Consider the following 17484-nt stretch of genomic DNA (forward strand, 5'->3'; position numbering starts at 1 on the left):
GGAAAGGATTCCTTATGCCTGTGCTAAAGTGGGATTTTAACCAGTGAGTTTTCCTCAGTATGATACATTCATTGCCAGACTGCTAATAGATATACTCAGGATCGATCAAAAATAGGCTAAGTTTGCAGTACGGGGTAATGACAAGGTAGTAATAGTTGTCGTTGTGTAAAAACGTATGGCAGACACTTTCAGCAGCTTATGTTTGGTGTTTTAACTGTTGAGAGACACCAAAGCATCAGGTCAAATCCATTGTCTTTCCAGGAAAAGGTATAATAGGTGACAACTAATTTTTTGTTTTTAGATTTCCACAAGGCCTTTATGCAAATTTTTGCTAAAAAAGCAAAACACCGACCCCCGTCCCCCCTTTTGTCCTTGTTAGCTTAGCTGATGAATATTCTAACTTGTTAAGGCATTTCCGCTTCTGTAAAGTGCTGGACTGATTCCGCTGGAAGCTTTTTATTTTTTTTTGGCTAGAGGGCTGTGATCTTACCGATGTTCGTTGCTGTAAAATGCTCAGGTGTGGTCATTTTCTGGCATTCTTCTGTGAAGGTTTCCCGTGACAGAGCCGCAAGGGCTACCCCAGCCTCCGCGGCAGCGGCCCTCGCTCGGGGCGTGGGGCGGCCGAGTCCCCCGTGGGGAGTGCGGCAGCCCCGCGCAGGGATGCTGGGCGCTGCTGCCGGCAGCTCGCGGCTCTGGGCGCTTTGGGTCTTCTCGGGATTTCCTCCAAAAAAGTGAACTAATACTGTAAGGAAAAATTAAAACGTCTGCTCCCCCATCCCCCCAACCTTTTATAGAAACCGAGATGCTCCAAAACACACCTCAGTCTGAAAAGTTTTTATTCTCTTTAACATTAATGACAGTGGTCTGAAATAGCCGTTACCTCCTTGATCTGAAGGGACTAGGTTTTTAGAAGGGAAGGAGAGCAGAGGTAAGCTTACCGACCTGTATGGAGATCAGAAAGCGGGGGTTAAATAACTGTGCTAGCAGGATTTTGAAGGCAGAACATAAGAATTTTGTGAGGGGGGGGAAAAAAGGTATGGAAAAAAATTGAAATGGAAAATAAGGAGGAGCAGGAAAGCAGGGGGAGAAAACCTTACCAACTATCTTGTTGTAGCACGTCAGTTTGGAAACTAGATTTCTGTGTACCAGTGTGCTTCTGTTGATTTAGTTTGATGGATTGAAAGGGTGGGAAATAATACTTCTGTTTGGAGAGGGACTAAAACTGGAAGAGGAAATTAGGATTTTAAAAAAGCCTTCTCTCTTAACACTAAATAACAAACGTAGTAGGCACTGAAGCAAGATTTGATCAAGGAAAAGATAGACCCAGAGGGTCCTTCTACTTTAAAGTAGAAATGCTAGAGGAAAATGTAAAAGAACAGTGAAGTGTGGAGGGGAAGTATTGGTTTTCTTCAACTTTCAAGTTAGTTAAAAGAAAATGAGTATGATGTAAATTAAGTACAATGTATTCTTGCCTCTTTGGGAAATTGAAATGTAAAGATTTTTTTTTTTCCCCCTTAACCTTAAAAAAGTGACATTTAGACCAGTGGTTTCCTATAGAGTTTTGTGTCAGAGTAAGTGTTGGTTCGTGGGTATGTATCCTGGAAGAAATCCACTGTCAGCGCTGTGGTAAAATGCCCTATAAGCATTGTGTTTGTTTTTAGTGGACAATAAACTCCTTTCCTCAAGCTACTTGAAATACTCCTTGTAAACTAAAGTGTCCAGATCAATTTCTCATTCACATCTTATTGAAACTCAGTGAGGAAGTTGGGAAAACATGTTTTTGACCAAAGTGCTGTATAAACTAGTCATCTACTCCATTAATCTTTGAGCTACTTGATAAAATTCCTGAGAAGAATCCTGTTGGGTTCCTGCTTTCACGAAGACAGCTTCATCCCACCTGGATGTTGAACAGAGAGAGAACAGCTCACTGCATGATGGTAGGTCACACAGGAGGTTTATGGGGTCTAGAGGGAGACCCCGTATGTTGGGTCAAGTTGAAGAGTCTTGTTTTTCCCGTGTTTATCTGATTCAGAGTTTCCTCGTGGAATACTAGAATTGTTGAATTACTTCCATGAGTAGCCGTCTGCATCCAAAATGACTTGTGTGTGTTAGTCTGTTCCGTATGTTAATGCCTGTATTTTGGTTGTATAGTCAGTTCATGTTATATATGGCAACCTCAAATGCCTCAGTGGTGTGCTTAATCAAAACATTTTTTTTTTCTGAAGGAAACAAATGTAGGGTCATAGTTCTAGAAGTCAGTAATTTCTGATTGGTACTGGTGGTAGATGGCTGGATGCTAGCTTTCAGCAACCCGTTCTTGATAAGAAGTTAAGGTGCTGTCATACTGCACTCTACTTATTTTAAAATAAATATATTTTAAATTTCTATACAGGCTCTTTTCATGTACTGTCTTCTATCAAGTTTCCACTTATGCATCTTAATGAGTAGAAGACCTCTGATCAGCCTTTACAGGACCTGCTTCCATGCTTTATATATGTAGATGTATCAAGGTGCATGGTCATGCGCTCTCTAAGAAACTTCTTCAAGGAGAGATGTTCACCTGATCCGCAATATCTACCTGTTGGCAATGATGGGGGGATGCTTTGAGCACTTTCATAAAAACTGTAATATTGTGTGTGTTTTGGAGATGGTGTTGAACGTGCTGGTTTTGTTGTGACTTGGAAATAAAAGCTTTGTGTTTTACTGTGGGGAAAAAAGCAAATGCGAAGTGGCCACCACAACATAAAGCCTCACTGGAGCAAGAAGTGTGCTGCCTGCATGCCAGTGGGAGGATACCATTAGAGTAAGAAGTTGTGCTTCAAGAGATAGGAGATGACAGTGTTGGAGAAGGTGTAACCAGCTGATTAAAAGCTATAAAGAGTAGACAGGCTATGTGGCAGAGAAAGCTGATAAGAGATGTTAATCTGGTTGCACCAGCAGTTTAGCCCAAAAGGGGGTGGGGAAGAAAGTCCTCATCTGTAGTAACGGAAAGTTGTTAACTGTTCTTAAAGCACTTTTTTTTGTGGCTTGTGTGAAAATCAGTGGTCTCGGTCTGGATCCTAGTGGATAAGTATTCTTGCAGTGGAGGCCATCAGAACTGACACTGATTGTCACTCCTGTTGGCAGCCTGAGTGGCGAAGGGGGTAAGAGCTGCCCTTGCCCCAGAGGTGACCTCCTGACGGGCTGACGGCCATGTGAGGAACCTCGCTCTGCCCATGGTGGATGTGCTGTCTGGATGGTCTGCTTGGCTGTGAATGTGATGTTATCTCAAAGTAGCAGACTCCTGTACCAATTTAAGTGGAAAAACAAGACTAATGACCAAACTGGTACCCTTTGTGTGTTTTTTTCACTCGTCGTAAAAAAAGAGCAGTTTGCTTCTCCATCCTTCTGGCTTTACTACCCTCTTCATATAACTGCGCTGACTTTTACTGATGGCTTCTTGTGTCTAATCATTTCTTAATGAAGCAGACGAGTATATTTTATTTCATCCTGCAAGGGCTTCTTTTTGTCACTCGTTCTTGTTTCTCTCCACTCCATTTCCACTCTAGGCAAAAATTATTTCCAGCTGAGAGGGGCTGGATGCGTGTCATTCCAGAGCAATTGTAGATGACCCTACAGATTTGCTTGCAAAAAGCAGAACATATTTCCCCTCTGTGCACACCTCCTTTTCTCACCTAGAATGCATGCAAAAGAAAGGTCATATGGGGCCAGACCCGAGGGGTGTCTGTCCCTGTACCCCATCCCCAGAGCCGTGGCCAAGAGCAGATGTCTGTAGAAGAGAATAGGAATGGATGAGTAGGTGATGCTTCTCATGCGGGTCGTCCAAAGATGTTTGCCAGGTCCTTCTCTGAGGTGTGACGTGGCAGAAGGACATTAATCATTAAAAAGCAGATATTGACACAATCATGTTGGCTCTGTGGGATGAACGGACCCCTTTGCATTTCCTCTCAAAGTGTTTTGATGGGAATGTTGATCACAGACAAGGTAAACTTGTTTGTACTTTATTCATTAATAACAAACTATAAACTGCCCTGCCTCCCCTCCCCACAGGCAAGGCACTTGAGGAGATGCCAGGCAATTAAAGTACTTAAGACAGTAATTACAGTCAAATATACAACAAAAATAAAATCACTGCACATGATTTTTTTTTATGCTTGTTTTTTTTCTCTGCATTTATTAAACCACAATTCTTGCCTCACGATTGAACAGGAATCTCTCAACTGGTAGTACCAAAGCGTGTGACGAATTTGCTTGGGTTCAGCTGAGTATTTAATAACCTCTTTGACGGTCTTACTATTAAATTCTTCACAGCTCGGAAACTCCTGCTTTTTAGATGGATCTTGGTATATAAAGCCAGGGTGCCTGTGAGTCAGTAGGGAGGCGATACCGTCGCTCTCTTGAAACTTTTCCTTTTTTGCTAGTTTTCTCACTGTACAAGGAGTAGCGTCTCTCTGGTTACTGTGATGCTTAGGAGGGGAAGACTGACTTAGGCTGAGGAGTTCAGTTAATAATCCATAGTTGGTTTCAAATATTTAAATACTTAAATTTAGCTGATGTATTTTAAACTTCAGAAATAAGTGTCCACAAGCTTGACTTGTTGTGAACCTATTTAATGACTTAACCCCCTGCAGTATAAACTTGTGTGCATGCCAGCTCAATGTATTTTTAAGTGAAATTCTTAGTGGCTTCCATATTCCAGATAAAGTACACTTTAAAAAGACAGAAACTTAGCCGTAATGAGATCCAGCTGGTGTGCATAAACCTTTCACATTACATTACATAATTAAGTTGGTAAGTAATGTATGGGGAAAAGTTCTTGTTGCTTATTCTTTTGTACTGGAGTTTTACAAGGCTATATAAATACTGTAAGTATTTAATGGAGGAGTTGCAGGTTTAAAAGCAAGCGGCAGATGATGTATGCTACAAAAATGACATAAACCAAATCTGTAATATTACCCTTCTTGTATTATTAAATGACTGAAACTTGACAGAATTCTGAATGTCACCTATATTAAAATAGCTCTCATAAGAACAATCTCCAATTGATCAGTTTGATTAACATGACTAATTTAAAGGAAGATCGTTTTATGCTGGACGGTAACAGAGCGTGGATTCCTTCTGAGTAATGTTTTGACAGGTCTTTTTATTCGGTAAAATCTACATCGCTCTGGTATTCAAAGCAGGGTACAGGCTCACAGACTCTTTACCATAACTTAACAACCTGTTCTCCTTTTAACAAACTGTAATTACAGAAACATAAACTACATCTTCATTTATTTCGGCAGTAGAGCATGGGAGAGGAATGTGGGAAGGCATTCTTCTGCGCCGCCATCAATTTAGTTGCCTACCTTGCAGTTGTTTCATAAACATCCTAGAAAGCTCCTGAAAATACCGAATGTGGAATGTGCCAAAAATGGTTAAAATGCAAGACTTTGTCCTCTGACAGACAAGCCCTGGCAAATCTTAGCTTGATGTTGCTGCCCTCGGCTGCCCTCCTCCTTCGCGGAAGGCTTTGCTCCCTTGCGGAGTCAGCAAAAGGTACCATGTGCCCGTGGTTCAGCGGGCACAGCAAACCTTGGTCAAGGGGTTATTATTTTTTGGGTGCTGTTGTCGTCACCGGCAATTTGAGTTGCAGTGTTTGGTCCGTGAGCTGGAACGCGGGTGGCATGGGCATACGGTCTGTTTTGCCAGGTCTGCTATGGGGGTGGTAGCCTTGGGGAGAGGAGTAGTTAAAAAAAAAAAGTCGCCCTAAATTGCACAGTGATTTGCTGCATGATGGTGAGTCTGAGCCCTCAGCTATCCTTGTTTAAAGGGAATGGTCAGGCAGGCATCATAATGTATTTAAAGCTTAGGCTGTTGTTCTTGTGAAGAGTGTAAATTACAATAATTGCCACTTTCAATAATGAGCCGATCTATTTGAGGTGTCTCGATGTCTGTTAAACAGTTAAAATGACAACTTAATTTCAAGATGCTGTTACCAATGTAGGTATATTGACCTGGAGCTGCTCAGGGTGGATATTGTGGGGTGATTTCCATAGCAAAGGTGTATTACACTTCGGCTCCCTTCTGCAGAAGGGAAACCAAGTTTTGAACTAGAAATAAACTTTCACTTGCACAAAAATTATTCCACGAGAGGTGAAAGGAACATTCAGAATGTAAGCGAATAACAAATATCTTTTGGTTTTGTGGGTTTGTAAGTTCCCATAAATCAGTCAGCTCGTTCCCAGTCGTGACAACCACATGTCCCATGCTTTGCCATCGCAGTCACCGCAAAACTCAAGTGAAGGGTGCAATCAACCCGTAATAAGAGTGCCAAGCCAAATGTGTGGCGTTAAAAAACCAGGGTGCTGTCTTGCAGATTTCTGACTTAATTTTTTGCAGGCTATCAGTGCACCGACAGACTCGTTAAACAGCCTTCCCTTTCCTCTGTGGGTCCCTACCTTGCCCCTTGCCACTTGGTAAAGCAACAACCAAAAATCCATCATGGGACTTTGGAGGGGAAGAATGGGCTGAAGACCTTTCACGGGGCCTCACCACTGGGCGACTGGTCCCTTTTGGGGTCTCCGGTGCAGGCGAGCTCAGGACACGCAGCCTGGTGCCACCCGGACGTCCCGGAATAAAAAACGAGGGTGGGAAGCGGTGCTGCTCCTCGGCCTCGGATCACTCGGCAGGCCTGCGCTTCTCGACAGCTTCATGCTGCCTGCAGGACCGGCGAATACCTGGCGGAGGTGCCGAGCGGGACGTCCGCCAGAGCCCCGTGCCTTCCGCGCTCCCGCTGCGCGACGCGGCCCCGCGGGGCGCCGGCCGGCTTCAGCCGTGGAGCGGCCAGTTCCCGTGCTCTGCTGGCCTCCACCCAAACTCTGGCCTGACCCAACCCCGCCTTGGCCCACGATCCGGTGGGATCACGACGCAGCAGGAATAAGAGGTGCTTTGTTCTCCGTCGTAGATAGACCGCGATTAAACTCGGTAGTCACGGGGCTAGATTTACTGCTGTGCCCTCGCCGCTTTGCGTTGCACAACAGCACAAACACCCAGAGAGCAAGTGGATGCGATCTGTGTTTCCTAAGGATTGTGAAACTCCCCTTCTGTATAAATTTGCTGGCTGAATTTTAAGCATGATTTATAAAGGGGCCTTTCCTCTTATAGTAAACGTGATTTCCCTTTCTGTAGGGCTGCAAGACAAACGTTCTTAGTCCGCGAGGCAACTTTTTCAGCATGCTGTCCTTCACGTGGTTTTGGCTCATCTTCCCTGCTGCACGCTTACTGAAGTTATTTAACTGAGATGCAAAAGAAAAATATTATTTCTTCAGCATTTGGACCTAATGCCGGCTTACAAGAAATGTAGAGCAAGGCAGGCATTTGTTTTGCACTGTTCAGAAGCTTTCTAAAAATCCTCCAAAGTGTGCTGTTTTTCTTATTTTTGATCCGTTTCCTCCGTCTGCTGTTGCAAGTAGACTTTCTCTTGCTAATCTGCTGCCTGAAATACTCTTTGTTCAGGAAAGCAAGTCTCTTTCTGTTGTAATCAGGGCTAGGAATTCAGCTGCAGGGTCACTCTTGGTGCTGTAGAGTTCACTGACCACGTTTTGCTCCTGGCAGTCCTAGCTTTGGCCCCTTTACACAGATCAATGCAAGGCTAACCCCATTTATTGCTACTACTGAATCAAAACTCTACTTCTCCTATTTAATTTAGCTCAAAATAGACCTAATGCAAACAAGCGTCAGCATGGCAAAAGAGCCAGAAGAAGGGGAGGAAAGAAAAAACGCACTCGGGGTTTTTTTGAAATTAAATATACCAAATGGTACCAGGCTTCAAATGGGAGGAATTACTTTGCACTGTATGGTTAGACCCTTTATAAAAATCAATCATTGATTCGAATTTGCATGTGAGTATTAGAGTTTATCTGGTTGTCTTCAGTTCCCTTTTTGTGTTTAAAACCATTTCTAATGTCACTGCTACTGCTTAAGCTCAGCCATGCATTCAGATTTCTCCTGGGTTTCTGAGTCCCAGATGAACCTTCTGGTTTTCTTCATTGTGCCCCCACTAGGTGAACCTCCATCCTTATTACTAGATGCCTTCCACCAGTTACCGCAGCGTCAGCCTCCTAGAAAGTTCCAGTCTTGCTTCTGGTCAAGTGAAGTTGCTGTTGAAAGAGTGTATTATTCTCGGTGAAGCTACTTGGTGCTGAGCACTTCGTAAGGCTCGTCGCTGTGCAATGGGTTAAGAGGTTTTGTTAAAGCAAGGTAAGCCTCCTGTGGCTATCAAACCCTGTGGCTGCAAGGTAATTTTTTTCTCTATCTGTGGCACACCTCAATATGAGAAAGTGTCGGGATCCTCAGGATCTTACTTGAAGTTTAGATGACGAGACCTTTATGGCATGGTTGGCATCCAGCCACCTTTCCTGGCCAGGGCTGGAGTTAGGAATTCCACTCGCCACACCTCATTCCACACTGCTTGTCAAATATGCGGAATAAGTCGCACACATACCCTCACCCGTTGTTGTCTTCTGGATTGAAGCTCTGTTTGCTGTACAGGGCGGTATGGGTGGAAATCATGAGGTTTAGTGTTTCTGCTGAAAAACAAAACAATCTTGCCGTGCATCCTTTCATGCCACCCTCTCTCCCCCCAGAAAAACCTCTCCCCAAACGAATCCCCTTCAGTTCTTCAACTCCAGAGTGGTGTTCAGCAAAAATCAAGTGTTAGTCGAGTGTGTGTGTAATGGGACTGAAGAAGGCTGCCATGAGACAAATCTATAATTTAGGACTTGTTGCTGGAGTTAATTTCTGCTACCCTCTACTAGATGATCACCACGAGACCCTTGAAACCTTTCCTGTTTGTTTCAAATGTTCTTTTATTTCTGACATGACAATTCATCTGTTCCTGAAGGCAAGCTTTTCAAGTATTTGTTCCAGAGGGGAGAACAAAGCCTGTCAACTTAAACGTTTGTTGTTTTGGGTTTTGTTTTTTTTTTTTTATTTCACCACCCTTCTCCCCACTCTTATTGATTAAATGCCTCCTCCTTCTTCTGCCTGCCCTTTTTGTTTTTCTTGGAGCCTATGTTGTTCTGACAGGAGATGCTTTGGTTTCCCACTCCCAACGCGCGCTTTGCGTCTCCATTGCCTCCTTTCCTTGCCTCTTGCAGGAGCCATAGTGCCTCAGCCGCTGCTTTCCTCCCGTTCCGTGCCAGAGAGGCAGCTGATGGTTTCCTGCACTGCTCCTCTGGCCAGGAGACAAGCATCAAGTAAGATACAAGCTGTTAAGGCCTTCCTGATGTTTCCCTCAAACTTACCTGGTTCCAGACAAAATCCTTTGCAGATGTTATCTCCCAGGCTTTATCTGGAATTGGTCTTTTAAAGACTCCGGATGTGTCACTGTGTATGATTGTCCCTTTATCTGCTCCTTTACCTGTGAACTCCTCCTCTTGTGATGGTTTCTTCCACTTTTCAGGTCTCTGTTGGAATATGGTGGGGTTTTTGCACATGTTTTTTAAATTTTTAAAATTATTATTTCATTGTAGTTGGTGATTGTCTCTACCTGACACCTTCGCATACTTTTGATACTCAAACTGCTCTTTTAAAGATTTTTTTTTTTTTTTAAGATAATTCCAGATCTTGTAGTCTTGATCCTTCTTTAAAGTTGTTTTTCTCTATTGCAGAAGCCAGGTGTAGTTCAGAGTTGTCAGTTTGGACCTATGGAGGATGTTTCCCCTTATTGGCATAATCTACTGGTTATTACTCCTCAAGATATTCAGTGGGTTTCTTTTCTTTAGCTTTACCTAGATGAAGTCTTACCCTACCAACCCAACAAAAGATTTCTTCAAGTGTTATTTTGAATGAGGATACTTTCATCTAAAGCCTACTGCCTCATCCGTAGTTAAATTAGCTGACCCGAGCCTTTTGGCAAGGGCTGGCTTCGCCAAGAGCCCCGTTGCAAAACAGCCTACCAAAGGAAAAATTTCATACCTAAATGCTTACCCCATGGTGGTTGGTCCAGCTGTAGCAAGTGACAGTATGTGTCCTGGGTTGTCTCGCTTAACTGAAGACTTTATAAAACTGTATGTTTTATAAACTTTATAAACGTAAAACTTTAAAGCTATGTGTTTTAAAAATAAAATAATTATGTATTTTGTTTAGCTTTCATTTTCTTGGTAAAGCTGCTATTTGTCTTTTTAATTTTGAACTATCCCTTAGAATTGTCTAATGATGTGACTCTGTTGTTGGTTTCTGTGTCATAACACAGCTATGTGTACTATCAGTTTATGTTAATGTGTCTTTATTTCTTGCTTTTCAATTTTTATTGAAATGTGTTGTACATTGGAGGCAATAAAAGCCAATAGCTAGAGAAAGTGAGATAGGCATTTCTTGATGATTGACAGGCATAATCTTTTCTGCTTCTTTAAACATTTTCAGGTCCTTTTGTTGCCCCAGCACTGGTGCTTTGCGTGTTAGTAATGACCAGAGAACCACAAACAAAGACTTAGAAGCAGGCTATGCCATCCAAAGAAATGTGTAAGATTTCATCCGCTACTCTAAGGTTATGTGCGTGGTCTGTTGTGGTGTCGGGTCAAGTAAAAGCCTTTTAATATAAAATTAAGAGTCTGCTGAGCTAGTTAGCAGAGGTCATTCTGTCTACAGCTAGATAGTGGGTTACTTCTTCATGAGGTTGGCGGTGGCAATGATAGCTTCTGTTAGCATATAGCACGTGGTTATATAGATTCAGGGTTAATCCACCCTTGTGGGCAAAAAATGCTAAAATTAGCTGTCGAATGGATGTTTTTATCATACAAGCTACAATGACTACTTGGAGAAATCCCTACAGGCCTGAAAACAATAATAATCAAAATTGTATTTCTTAGCACTGGTTCCTAAAGTATCTTTTACACATAATGGAATCAAATGAACCAAATCTAAAATATGCTTTGTTCATATGCCATACGGTCGTCATCTTGCCAAGCACTCTTCTTGCCTTCCAGAGCAGACTCCTGTGTTCTCCTTTCCTCAAATCCTGTCCTTCACACTACCCCAAAAAATTGCCACTTGACCCCCATAGTCATATGCCTACCATTCCTTTTCTTCCTTCATCCCTAAATGCTTTCCCAGCATTCAAGAAAACTTCTTAAAAAAGGTAAAACGAGTTAAAAACCTTCATGTACTGCTGCATTGAAGGAGCCTTTTGAACTTAACCATGGCTGTATTTAGCTTAATTGAGGATTTCAGCTCCTTGCCTACCAGCCACCAAGAAGCATACATACTTCTCCAAGGGATTTAAAATCCGAAGATGGACAGATTTTGGTATGGGGCGGGGGCAGGGAAATACCTGGGTCACTGATGTTTTTTAGTTCGGGTCCCATGCTCTGCGTGGAAAGCCCATTTCCAGAGCTCTGGGGAGGCCCCTATCATTGCGTGCTGCCTCATATGTGTATTTTTAGCAGGAGGCTGTTTCTGTCCCCACACCAGGTGTACCTGTGTGGTATCATGCCGCCTGTCCCGGGGTGGTAAGTAACCCACGTGTGTTTTGCAATAGCTAATGATAATACGATTTATCTCGTGATAGTGTTTGGACTTTTTCATTCTCCTGCTTGTTATGAAATCTGTAGGCTGATAATTTTAATGGGAGTTACAAGAGAAGAGGAAAAAGTCCTAGCCAGCCCTGGAAATGCATGGGATCGTGGTAGAGCCGAGTAAATGCTCCCTCTTGCAGTCCATCTTAACAAGGACTTCCAAAAAGCCTGTATTTCAGTAAGTTCAGCTTTTATCCTTTCCTCCTTCCCTCTTGGCAGTCTCTGTACTTCTGGTGGGGTTCAGATGGTGACAATTGTTGAGAGATAGGGTCATTGCTTTGCTAAGTTCAGCTTCAGAGACCTGCTGGGACGGGAGGTGGACAGGAGAGAGGAGAAAAACCCAGCAACGACACAGGACTCCTAAAAGTTGGTCCTGTTTGCCCACAGTGTTGTGTTGCATCAATACTGCAGCAAAGGAAGTATAATTTAAGATTACAATTTCACACCGTTTTTCTAATTCTCTACCAGCCTGAACTGTAGCTGTCAAAATTGCAGTTCTGTTTATATCTTCATCGTAAATTAGATCATTATGAATGTATGGTTTTAAAGCCCTTCTGTGCCTTTTTTCTGCAGTTAGGTTATAGATGAAGCTATCTATCTGTTTTATTGTCTGGTGCCATAATTACTAAGTGGACACAATGTCTTCAAAATTACGATTCAGTCTAAGAATATTTTATTATTGGTTGCTGCAAGAAACATCTGGAGAGTGCTTAGAGCTCTTGTGTGTTATAGCATTTCAAAGACACGGTTTTATTGGATCCTTATAATTTGTCCCTTTCCTTTTTCTCTTCATATGGCACAAAGAGCTAACAGAGGCTTTTTTGTGTTTTTCTGAAGTCTGTTGAGGTGATTCCAGGTATAAAATTCTTCAGATAGTCCGAAGGTGGGGTTTTTTGTTGTTTGCATGTTCAGTCTGAAGTAGATAATGTTCTGTCGATATGTCCAAAACCACATCTTCTCTAGATGGGTCAGTATTATCTCTTTCTGCTCCTAGGCAAATTAACAAACCAAATTTAAAAAGTGCAAAGGAAAGCAGGCGGCTGGCTGATTCAAAGGGAGAGGCTATGTTTTTCATCACCACCCTTTCAAAGACTCTCTGAATCAAAAGAACCATTGGATTGCGAAGGCAAGACCTATGCCACACCAGAAGCTCCCAGTTCAGCAATTTTCCCAGGGTAAAATTATAACTCATGTTTCCTCAGCACAGGCTGTAACTGGCAGCGTTCCTTCTACTTCTAAGGGTGAAATTGCTGGGGGGGGAACAGACATCTAATGTGCCTCTGGAAGTTTTACAATGGGTGTTAGCCTCCCTTTGTGGAAAGGTAGACGTTCTTCTGGAACATACCCAAGGGCAGGTGCTATTCAAACTGGAGTGTAAATTAACTCAAATAAGGCAGCACGGGCTTATTTTTGTTCAGTCTGAGAGTCAAATTTGAAGAAGAAAAAGCCATTTCTCAAATTCTGACAGTTCGTGATGATCTTCCAGTTATCCCACTGAAGTCTGCATTTTTATGGGTCTTTAAAATCTTCAGATATGACTGTAATTCAAGATGATAATCTTTATTCATGTACTACTGATAGGATCTTAACTCGCAAACAAAACAGATTTTAGCAATGCTTGTTTTTTGGTGTTGCTTCTCACCAGAAGATTATTGGACAAATTGCAAACTCGGTCCAAGAAGGACGTAGCTAGTTGGTTTCTTTCCCACTCAAAATTTTGACACCATCTTTAAGGATTTGTTTGACTTTGCATTTAAATATATCAGCATGGTTCTGGTAAACAGAAGTCCTTTCCTTTTACATCCAGGAGGGATTAGTGTGGTGTTTGGTTTTTTTCTTGTCCTTTTCTTATGTAAAGACTCTTACAAAATATGCGCAGAGTGCCTTCTAGAAGTGGATAAAAGGCAACAACACTTGAGTGAGAATTCTGACCCAAAATTACGTTATTAATATGTCTCAACCTATGAGGTATCCACCTGAGAACGGTTGGAAGATGGATTCCAGGGTTCAGAGCTCCTGTGCCGCCTTCGGAGCCCCTGCCCCAAACGCCACGTACAGGCATGGGGTGGAGATGGCCGTTGCATGCCAGTCTTCACCGGTGCAGGAGATGAGCTGGGAGACGCGCCGTCCCTCACACAGGCAGCAGGAGCTGTTGGCTGCTCCGTGCTGGGCCGTTGCCAGCAACTGGGGAGAGCCGCCCAGGCGGCTGCATTTTTCAGGGAGCAGGTATAGACCCTGGATGGAGCCCCGGAGTATGTAGGTATGTTGTCTGCAAAGGTGCTGGCACGCTGCACCTCGTGCAGCAGAGAAGAAGTGGTCCAAGGTGTTTGGACCGATGCTGCTGCTCGTCGGAAGAAATGAAGTTTTCTGTGGAGGAGAACTGGTCTGTCGTCTCTGTCCTTTGCCAAAAGGTGAAACTCCCTTTGTGTGCTTGCTTTCCTGTGAAGTACAGGTAGATTCATGTTGTCTCTGTTACCTGAGGTTTGATAGAGGTAAGAGAAGACAAGCGACCTATTTTCCAGGTTTAAAGGAAAGTAAATGAAACTGTCCTCAGGGCAGCAGAAGCAAAGACTTTTCTATCAGCTGTAGTGTTGTGGGCAGGGCTGCCAGGCTGCTAAAGGCTCTTCAGACCTGGCAGCCTCTTTCCCAGGGACTGCTCATGTTTTTAATAGCATTTTTTGGGTTTGTTTTTTTGTTGTTGTTGTTTTTTTTAAGTGTCCACGACGACAGCAGCATTTCTCCACTGAGACTGAGGGATCTGTTGGCACTTACTGACTTGTAATAGTTTCTGCAGTGTCTGGCAGGATCCTCCTTTACCTGTGAGAATGAAGAAGGCTGAGTGAAGGTCACTGAGGTGCCTCGCTATGCACCGCATGAAATATTTTGAGCTGGGCACGTCTAGTTATAGAGAAGGCTCAGGCTGGGGAATTACGCTTCCTTTGGGTCACTCCTAAATCAATTTTATTGCTACTTTGAGTAGAAGCCGGTGCAGAACAGACAAGCTCCTCGCGGAGCAAGTGGCCTGAAATGCCAGGTATCCAGTCCGCCCCATCGCAGGATGCCATCAGAAGCAGCACAGCAGGTCTGTTGACCTTTGGTCCCATGTCCTCCTGCATCTGAACACTGCGTCCTCCAGCATGGTTAGGGGATGTTTTTGCCTACTGCATCCTGAGGTAAACACCCTGTGATTATGCCGTGTCGGGTGGGCAGTGGTGTTCTGTGCACTAATTGAGAGCAACTTTTAAATCCGGTTTTGCTTGTGAATTAAATGGCCACTGAGCGAGAATCGAATCAACACGTCTGAAGACCATAGAAGTTGTCTGCTTCCATTATGAAAGCCAAAGTGGCTAGTGGAAGTCTGTGTGTTTGGGGGTAAGTGAATCTGGGCTGAGCCACCATATGTGGATTTTTCTTTTTTTTTTTTTTTTTTAATAGTGCAATGGGTTGGACGTATGCCAGAGATCCTGCTTGCATTACGGGCTTAAGCCAAGTCCTGTGTCAGCCACATTTACCACTTGCTTGACCAAAGCATAGAGGGTGTTCACAGCAAGAAATGGGTAGGCAGTGCAGAAGACTGGAGCTTTACTTGCAGGGCCTGAATGTAATCAATGAAAACGTTTGGGCTGGCCTCAGCACTGCTTACCCAAACAAGCAAGAGGCTGAGTTAATCTTCCATAAAGAGTACAAATTTAGAGAATATCTTGAGGGAGGTATTAAACTTTTGTCTGCAGTTTCAAGGCTTAGGGGAATCTCAGAGAAGTTTATAAGCACTTGAGAAGATACATCCTGTCTCTGTAAACTTGACCTTTTCTAGATTTTGGACTTGCCTTTACTGCAGTACTGGTATAAGCACAGGTCCTCATTTGACTCCTGCACTTATCCCTAAATCCTTTTTCTCCAGTTAATTAGAGATTTTTCTTAAGCTCTCAGTGGCCAATTTCTGATGAAGGTGTGGTTAGAGCTGTTCTGCTGAAGTTAGTTGCGTGCTGCAGACTCGGCTGCTGGGCTCTGGGATGCTCAAAGTGTCTTCAAGCTCTTGTCCAAGGGCATTTCTAACTGTCCTGCCTCTCCAGGCAGGCAGCTCTCTCCATCCAGCACAAGTACCTCGCTTCCCTCAGCCCCTTGCCTTGCATTTGGCTCTCTGCACCTGTGGCATTTATTTTAGGTCCTGATCAGCTCTGATGAAATCCCAGCAAGGCTCGTTTTACCGAGGAAACGCACCCACAGTCTCTCCAGCACTCGCAGCCCTGAGTGGGTGTACGTGCTCAGCCGCGCCGGCATCTTGAGGAGGAGGAGGCTGTGAGCAGCCGGCGTGTGGGATGTGAAGCAAGGGACCCCTGCCTCGAGGGGCCGGATCGGTGCTCCACCCTGGGGCCAGTGCCTCTGGGACAAGGAGGATGTAGCAGTTAAAATTGTCCTGTCAGGTAAGTGCTCCAGTCACCACTGCCATAGCCACTCTGGTGTGACAAGAGGTCCATCATTGCCTCTGTAGGCTTGATCTGTATTTGGGCTATTGCAGGATACAGAAGGCAGCCTAACCGCCTTTGAAAATCTGTCCAGTCACCTCCTGGAAGGGGTTTCAGCCAAGGCTTTGTTTCACGGTGGCCTATACCTTACACCCTGGCTATGATGGACCCCTCTGGGTATCTCTGTCCCCTCTCTCAGGCTGCCCTGTGGCATCCACCTTTCTAAAATGCATTGCTGCATGCATTTCTGCACACAGTACCGGGCGCTGCGAACGCAGCACTGGTGGTGGGAGGAGTGAGCAGCTGCTTGGTATAGCAGTAGGTCTTCTACTGTGCTTGGGTGCTTCAGCATCTCAAGGAAACCTTCTTAACTTCTCAAACTCTCCGTTGTATTTGACCGTCGTGTATAGGCGAATTGGACCCTCTGTCACGCGTTGAGAGACATTCAAGACTTAAAATGAGACTTTTCCTCCAAAGGTCTAAAATAATTCTGGTTCTACTGCTGAGTCTCAGGGGACCTGGTACCTCTGCTTACCATGGCGCTAAATTGCAGCTCATAGAGTTCTGGGCCTGTTTCTCACGCAGCACTCAAACACAATTGTTTTGGAGTTTTGCTTTACAAACATAATTCGTAATGTTCAGAGTCAGCAATCCTAAAGCTCGCAGCTGCGAGGGAAAGCGCAGTCGGATTATATTGATGAAAGGCAAAACATGACAGTGCAATTAGCATATTTTTGCTGGGGGAAATGATGCGTTATTTCTTTGTTTTGCAGCCCCAGTGTCACCTGTATAGCCCAACTATCTCCTCGGAGTGCTACTGGCCATCAGTGTAAGGGTGACGAAGCAGAAGAAAGGGCATGGATGTGCTCACGTGTAAAGACTTTTTGCCAAAGATCTGGGCAACTTCTTGCCGCGTCTGTGCTCCTTGGAGTGAAGAGAAGGCACCGCAATGGCACGCACACCTTAGGAAACCGAAACGCGGCTTGCATGCTCCGCGCTGCCCACGCGGTCGTCTTCGACCGCCTCGCAGGGCTCTGTCTGAGGGGCCAGCACAACCTGGTGTCGCCCGTGGGTGCAGCGTACCGTGGCCGTAGCCAGAGAATTCAGCATGGGGATGTCGCCAGCCTGGCTTTCCCCTTCCAGCAGGACGAGCACCTGGGCTTCCTGGACGCGTAGCTCTGTATCTCTGCCTGCTTGCTACACCTTCCAGAAGTGCTGTTTATACTGTACTGATACTATTTATGTTGAATAAATGCTTTCTCCAGCCTCTTTGTTGTGGCGACTGTTTTTGCTGAATTGAAAAAAAGTGGGGGGTACTTGTTTAAGCATTGTGGTGAGACATGATCATGTTTTGGTTTTTTTTTTAATCTTTAATGAAATGTTTGTTTTGAAAAAGTGCATTCTCAAAATGGGGACACTTGTGTGGGAGCAAAATGTGAGAGTACTCCTAATGTTCCTGG

The sequence above is a fragment of the Phaethon aethereus genome (assembly GCF_964289735.1).
Source record: "Phaethon aethereus genome assembly, chromosome: 2".
In the NCBI taxonomy this organism is placed as follows: Eukaryota; Metazoa; Chordata; class Aves; order Phaethontiformes; family Phaethontidae; genus Phaethon; species Phaethon aethereus.